The sequence below is a fragment of the Gigantopelta aegis genome, unplaced genomic scaffold (assembly GCF_016097555.1).
Source record: "Gigantopelta aegis isolate Gae_Host unplaced genomic scaffold, Gae_host_genome ctg4240_pilon_pilon, whole genome shotgun sequence".
Classification (NCBI taxonomy): Eukaryota; Metazoa; Mollusca; class Gastropoda; order Neomphalida; family Peltospiridae; genus Gigantopelta; species Gigantopelta aegis.
In genome coordinates, this window is record NW_024533759.1 from 18,884 (window position 1) to 26,724 (window position 7,841).

A 7,841-nucleotide genomic window follows, 5' to 3' on the forward strand; every position below is an offset into this window, starting at 1 on the left:
TATATACATATAATGATTATAGTGGATCCTCTTATAAAGGACACTCTATTAATAAGATATCCATTGTCTTGTTTAACTCCTATACTAATAGTATAATCAGCTATAATTTTAACCTTTATATTGAGTATATCTTTATACTAGGACCAAAAGCTTCATAGTGTCCATTATAAAGAGGTTTCACTGTCTTTTTTTAACTATGCTTACCTTTCTAATTTTTGTGCCTTCCTTTTTTGAAGTATCTAGAGAAATTAGAGTGAGTTAATATGTGGGGTGTGGTTTAGGGTGGAGTTTTACATATAGTTGCAGTCCTACCTGACTGATCTGTTGCCATTCTCTGTTCAGTTTTGGCCTTTTTCATTTTTAACCCCTTGACGACGTGTTTTACGTCCATCATTTCATCTTTACTCCATATTGAAATGCAGCTCTAATATAGACAATAATAATGTAATAGAGGATGGACACCATTATTTAATGCAATGTAATAGAGGATGGAGACCATTGGTTAATGTAAATGTATAGAGGATGGAGACCATTGCTTAATGTAATGTAATAGAGGATGGAGACCATTGGTTAATGTAATGTAATAGAGGATGGAGACCATTGCTTAGTGTAATGTAGTAGAGGATGGAGACCATTGCTTAAGTGTAATGTAGTAGAGGATGGAGACCATTGCTTAATGTAATGTAATAGAGGATGGAGACCCATGCTTAATGTAATGTAAAGAGGATGGAGACCATTGCTTAATGTAATGTAATAGAGGATGGAGACCATTGCTTGATGTAATGTAATAGAGGATGGAGACCATTGCTTAATGTAATGTAATAGAGGATGGAGACCATTGGTTAATGTAATGTATAGAGGATGGAGACCATTGCTTAGTGTAATGTAGTAGAGGATGAGACCATTGCTTAGTGTAATGTAGTAGAGGATGGAGACCATTGCTTGATGTAATGTAATAGAGGATGGAGACCATTGCTTGATGTAATGTAAATAGAGGATGGAGACCATTGCTTGATGTAATGTAATAGAGGATGGAGACCATTGCTTAGTGTAATGTAATAGAGGATGGAGACCATGCTTGATGTAATGTAGTAGAGGATGGAGACCATTGCTTAATGTAATGTGGAGTTATTACTGAATATATGTATCTCTTGTATAATCACTTTGGAGAGCTTCTCTTGAAGACTGATATGTTTACCGTAGTCTTCATCATTATCAAAGTCCCATCTTTTCACAGACCCCTACGATTACCCTGAAAGAGAGAGAGAAAGAGAGAGAGAAGAAGAGAGAGAGAGAGGATTCTTCATCATTATCAGAAGAGAGAGAGAGAGAGAGAGGAGAGAGAGAGAGAGAGAGAGAGAGAGAAAGAGAGAGAGAGAGAGAGAGAGAGAGAGAGAGAGAGAGAGAGAGAGGAGAGAGGAGAGAGAAGAGAGAGAGAGAGAGAGAAGAAGAAGAGAGAAAGAGAGAGAATGACGAAAAGTTACAAAACCAACTCACCAAATCCATTTTCATAAAGTCAGCTCATCATCACTATTACAGTAGCATCCATTTCTTCCAAACCCCTGTAATCAAAGACACATAATTACTTACAAGGAGCACAACAAAATACAAGAAAACATGATAATAATACAAGAAAAAACATGATAATAATACAAGAAAACATGATAATAAATGTAATTATTAGGAGCATACCCAGGGTAGCATTCAGCATAGTGATCCTCAGTACTAAAACACCAAATCCTGCATTGTTTCTTCTTCTTCAACTGTGCTGGAGTAACAGTCTGAACTGTACCAATTGTAGTTTATCATCATTACTGTATGATAACAAAGTCAACGTCACAAATAATTTTCTACTATACACCTTTTTTTGCTTGTCTCTCCCTTGGACCCATCCTGTGGGTAACTCCCCCTCATCAGAGTCCTGCACAATACAACATTAATTACTCATTAAGTAGTTATACAGCTATATATCTCACTCACTGGAATTATAGTATTTGCATATTTCTTGCCAACAGCTTTGACAAATTCTGCAGTAGTTTTTACGAATATCTTTATCAGTCTAATCAAACAAAATGTATCCATTTAAAAAACTATCTGTCCCATTCATTCACCTCCACATCAGTAGATTTACTATCAAAATATTGCATTGAATGATCTTTTCTTTGATGAATGTAATGATTCATTTGGAGTGAACATATACTCACCAACATCAGGAAAATATACTAGTGAGTAAAACCCCATCATTAGTATACATAATTAATTGTAATACACAATACCTTTCTTCTGGTATTTTTGGTTTTCTTTGAGGTCTCAGGAACTTTATCTATTTTATTGGGAGTTGGAATTTCCATGGATACAGTTTCTTCTACATGAAATCATGTGATGTTCATGTGATGGTCACATGATCAACAAAACTGACCTTTTTCTTTCTTTTTGCTCTTTTTCGATGTTTTTTTGAGCCTTGTCTTAGATAAGAGAGAATTTGAGTGAGTTTGTTGATGACAATATCATTTGTTGTAAGTGTAGTTTGTGTCTAAAGAAAAGCAAGATATGACATCATCAATAATGACATCATTAATAATGACATCATCAATGACAGTCACTCAATTCATCGTACACTCAATTCCCAATCTATCAACCTGACTATGTATCTATTCCATTTATCATCCATCTATTTACTAGTCAGTAATCCATTCCTTCAACTATTTAGTTAACTACCTCAAGAGAAGGACAATCTGCTTTACTACGTATTAAGTTGTTGGTATATCAGTATCCAGCATAGTCATCATCTAGTTCAAACACATATGCCTTTAATATGAGAATAAAGTAAGTTATTATATATATAATATGGATGTCCTACCATTCTACCAGGGAGAAAGAAATCATTTCTTTCTGGAGGATTTGAAATAAAAAGAGCAGAGTAGACATTTTTAGCTGATAAAGAAAAAGTGATTATATAATACTACCAGTACAAAATGTCCATCCATCCATTTATCCATCCATCCATCCATTTATTCTTACCCATTTTTGATTTAAAGGTGACCTCGTCACTAAGTATAGCTTGTCTCTTCTCCTTTTCCTCTCGTTCTCTCTCCCTCTTCTTCTCAAGCAACTTCAATTCCTTTTTCTCTCGCTCTTTAACAGATAACTCACTTCGTACCTAAAGACATACCAGATATCTTCAATACAAGTATCACATATAATACCTTTTGGAGGAGGGCATAGTCCAGGCCTTTAACAAGATGAGTGTGTTCCATGTCACCTCCGAGATATTTACTGTAGCAATGACTTGTTTTCTCTGCTCGGCTACTCTAGATCTATGGATGAATGGTTAAAAATGGATAAATAAATAAATAAAAAATGATGAATAGTTATAGGAATGGATGGAATAGTTATGAAATGGATGAATGACTAAAAGTATTGGCAAATAGCTAAAACAATGGAATATGTTACAAAATAATTGTTGAATAAAAAGAATAAAGAATATTGTTTACATACGGATCTGCATTAGGGGCTACAGCTCGATAGCCAGAGGTAGCAGGTTGAATATCATTAATACTAGGATAGTCAGGATTAGCTCCTTCTCTCCTCTCTTTAGCCTATGAATAATAAGACAGAATTATCTATATGTCCATCCATCTGTTCATTGATCTATCTAGCTCTGGCATCTGTCCATGTTTTGTTTGTCTGTCCATCCATTTTTTCATTATCTTACTCTATCACGATAATTCTTGGCCCATTCTGCTTCTCTCTCTTTCATCTTCTCTCCTCAATTCAGCTAACCATTCACTATTAGCACTATTAAAGAGATAGTCCCTCAATTAATAACTCTTAATTAAACACTAAATAACCAATACATAGACTATTAGCTCATTAATGAAATGGATCAATATTAGTTTAAATGGAATATAAATATATATACATGAATTTAGCAATACCTTCTTTTGGGTTTAATAAACTCCTTAGGTGGGTGTGGCTTAGATTTCCTATACAAAATGGAATATTTTAAGTTACATTACAATAGATGTAGATGAGATAATAAGTGGGTGACAGGTAGCCAGCAATGAGACAGCCGACATACAGACATAATCTCACTGTTTTGTCTGCACCAGTTTACTCTCTTCACTGCTAGTGGTACCAGTAGCACGAGGAGTCATCATGAGTTTGACGAAAGTCATCATTAGAGAGACCACTCCTCCTAGAAGAGTAATAATATTATAATAATATTAGCTTACCTGTCGTCTGTCTGCCTTACCTAGCTTGCTCTTTGTCTGGGAGAGCTATGGGATCGAATATGGTTGGTGCATGTTTACTGAAGAGGGATGGAATGAATTTCGAGAATGTGCTGCAGCTAGAGGTATGAACACGAGCAGTACGAGAGTTCGAAAATTCTAGTAATACTGAATGGATTTCCGGAGATTTCCAATACGTCAATTTCTGTGAGTTTTCACCAAAAATACTCATGACAAACTTTCTTTTTTAAGCTTAATTTTTAGTGGAAAAGGTTCTTTTTTAATACTTTTAATTGACTAAAAATTTAATGAACATATATTAATTAATTAAATTTCTAGGATTTCTTCAAGGTTTTTTCTGTGTTTTGCACATGCGCATTGACATAGCCCCGCGAAACCAGACGTAAACAAGCAACATGGCTGAGTGTATAGAGGTCTCAGAACTCATTCTCCTCGTCGAATTAAGAAACTAGACGGAAGCAGTAATTAATAGAATACTGTCAGGAGAAGTAAGATTATTATAAATGAATAATTGATACTTATTTGTTTTGATGTTAGGTAATCCAACGACCAGCAAATGCTTTAAAAGAATGATAGAGAACAGGTGACTTACAGCTGCTACTAGTACTATATCTATTCTGATCTTTAGTTTAGGATGCTGTGCTACTTCTATTCAAAATCACACACAAATGGTGTGGTTTGAAAATGCTACAAATACCAACAATGGGTCTGGAATTAAGGTCTGTGTACCAGACCCCCTTGGTTTGATAAGTACATCAACTTACATTTAATATGTTAATAGAAAGAAGACATGTCAATTGTATGTGAGCGTTTACAACAGTAAACTAGAAGACATTTGAAGATCTTAGTTCTCTATTAGGACATATGGTTTCAGGGGAGAGGTATGATTGATGGATGGACAAATGAATGGATGGATGATGAATGAATAGATAGATGGAGGGTAGAGATGATGGATAGAGGATGGCTAATAAATTGATGAATGAGGTAAACATCATTTATTTCCATATAGGCTCTAGCCAGTATAAGTCATATTGCTCATTTACAATTACTACAAGAACACGCCAATGACAAATGTGCTTATAAGTAAATCCTTTGTCTGTCTGTCTGTCTCCCTTTGTCTGTCTAGTTATTTATAATCTCATTCTATTTAGAGCTTGTTATAGTGATGGTAAGTTTTGATACCTCAACGACCTGGGCTAACCAGAACCAAGACCTCTGCTGGTAATCAAGGCACTCTAATTCATGTTGAGGATCTCTTCTATAATATGCCAACAACGTCAAAAAAGCTCTCAAAATCCTTCAGAAGAATATCATAAAATTGTAGATGTAGTTGGAAAGTAAGTTGAATGGATGGACAGATAAATTAACAAGCCAACAGAAGAATGATGGATGGATGGATGACTGATGGACAGGTGATTGAATGATACAATTGATAACTATTGAAGGATATTTTATTTCGTTCAGATATGCTATTCATAATGCTGGAGTTAGTTTCAATGTTAAAAAGGTATGTATTTAGTTCGACTCTTCTTGTACTATAACAAGAGGAGATCTAGTTTAATGAAGTAGTACTACAAGTAATATACACTATAGTATATGTACATGTGTATATTGTAATACAAGTACATATGTACATATGTATTAATTGTATATGTAATATATACATATACAAGTAATGTGCTATTATAGTATTGTTTTGTATCAATAGTATGGGGAGAGTTCTGTTGATGTCAACAACTCAAGATATGTCAGTGACTGATAATATTGGTGTGCTATTTAGGACAATCTGTTGCTAGGGTAACCATAGTCATTACTAGAAGAATTAATTATCTTTCTCTCTTTCTCTTGCTTACAAACACACAGAGAACTTCTTTCTATATCATGTGATGATAATAAGTTTGGATTTAAAATGACCGCTATGTTACTAATGCTAATTATTCTTGAAAAAGTTACATTTCCTCCTCTTTCATTAATCGATGTTTATTATCCTCTACTCAATACTATAATAATTGTCTTTACTACTAAATATATGACATCATAATGACATATGACAAGAGCTTACATTTACTATAATTTAATAGATGATTTGATGATAGATTTTAAATAGACAGGGTATCTTATTGGTAAATGGATGGATGAATGGACAAGCATTGGATTGATATACATTTAATAGATATATATTATATTGATATTTCTGTTGTAGATCGTCTGGTAGACTGTAGTTCATTACGTAAATCTATTGTAGAGTGTATTAGTGCTTACAACTTTACCAAAGAACACACATCCTTTTGTTTATATGAGGTAAAGTATATTAGTATATACTAATACCTATAATATTGTGTGTATTACTGTATGTACTATATCTGTACTGTACTTATGTATTATTGTATGTACTATTTATACTGTACTGTATTACTGTATAATTACCGTACTGTATGTATTATTGTATATAAAAGTATATGTAATACTGTGTATGCTGCTGTATGTAAAGTGTATTTAGTACTGTATTTACCAATAACTATAATACTGTTTTGTATTATATTGTTACGTATTATATTATATGTATTATATATTATATGTATTGTGTATATTATATTATCTTTCTCTATACTATAGTATTGAAGTATTACCACGTAATGTTTGATGTTAATGTACATCCAACGAAACATGAGGTAATGTCTATGGTTATCATCTATCATGTGACACTAGCCTAACATTAATGTATCATATGGTAGTTGTAATGTAGGAATGGTCTAGGATGAAAATAGTCACCATATCATTTGTCATCCTCAACCCTATCCATGAGTGTGTGTTTGAGTGAGTGAAGCCTGACAAATGATCTATATGCACATGCCATGTGTCTATAGCATGAAACTATCTGTGGTAGTAGAAAACCTGAAATATTTCATATATTTGAATTAACTGGCTCAATTTTAATAGTTTTGTTTAACAGCAATCAGGGTTTCATTTAGAAAAATGGACAAGGGGGGGCAAAATAATACTTATAGAAATTTAGGGGGCAAAGGGACTGCGTGCAACAGTGTGCCCTCTAGGGGAGTCTGGAGGCATGTGCCCCAGAAAATTTTTGAATTTTAGACCCTCTGAGATCGCACTTTCAGACCATTTGTGGTTTTTCAAATGGCATGGAATAGAAAGAGTAGAAGAATAGCTGTTTAGGTTAAAAACTGTACATTCTTCTTTGTGTTTAGCCTAAGGTTATCTTATTGCTGTATATTCCTTGTGTTGAGTTTCATTCTGTATTCATTACATCCAATTACCCCTTGAAAAAAAATGGCTAACCTAATGTCCAATGAGTGGGCAAGACTCTGTCAAGGGGGGGCAAATGACCCCCCCCCCCCCCCCCAAATGAAACCCTGACAATACCTTTCTTGTCTTTTACTATATGTTACTTTCATATATTTAATAATTATGATCTATTGAATTATCAAATCAATTATCACCAACCCACTTTATATTGGATAATGAACATTATTAATATTATGATAGATACATTAGTAGGTTTTACATAATTTAAAATAAAACAACATCAACTAAAAAAGAAATATTGACAGGACTTTGTTGTTCACC

At 33.7% G+C, this 7,841-nt stretch overlaps 1 pseudogene; it reads right to left on the reverse strand.

Moving 5' to 3' along the window:
• Window positions 1-390: 390 nt before the first annotated feature.
• On the reverse strand, window positions 391-4,198 carry LOC121392650 (annotated as a pseudogene).
• Between the last annotated feature and the right edge of the window lie 3,643 nt (window positions 4,199-7,841).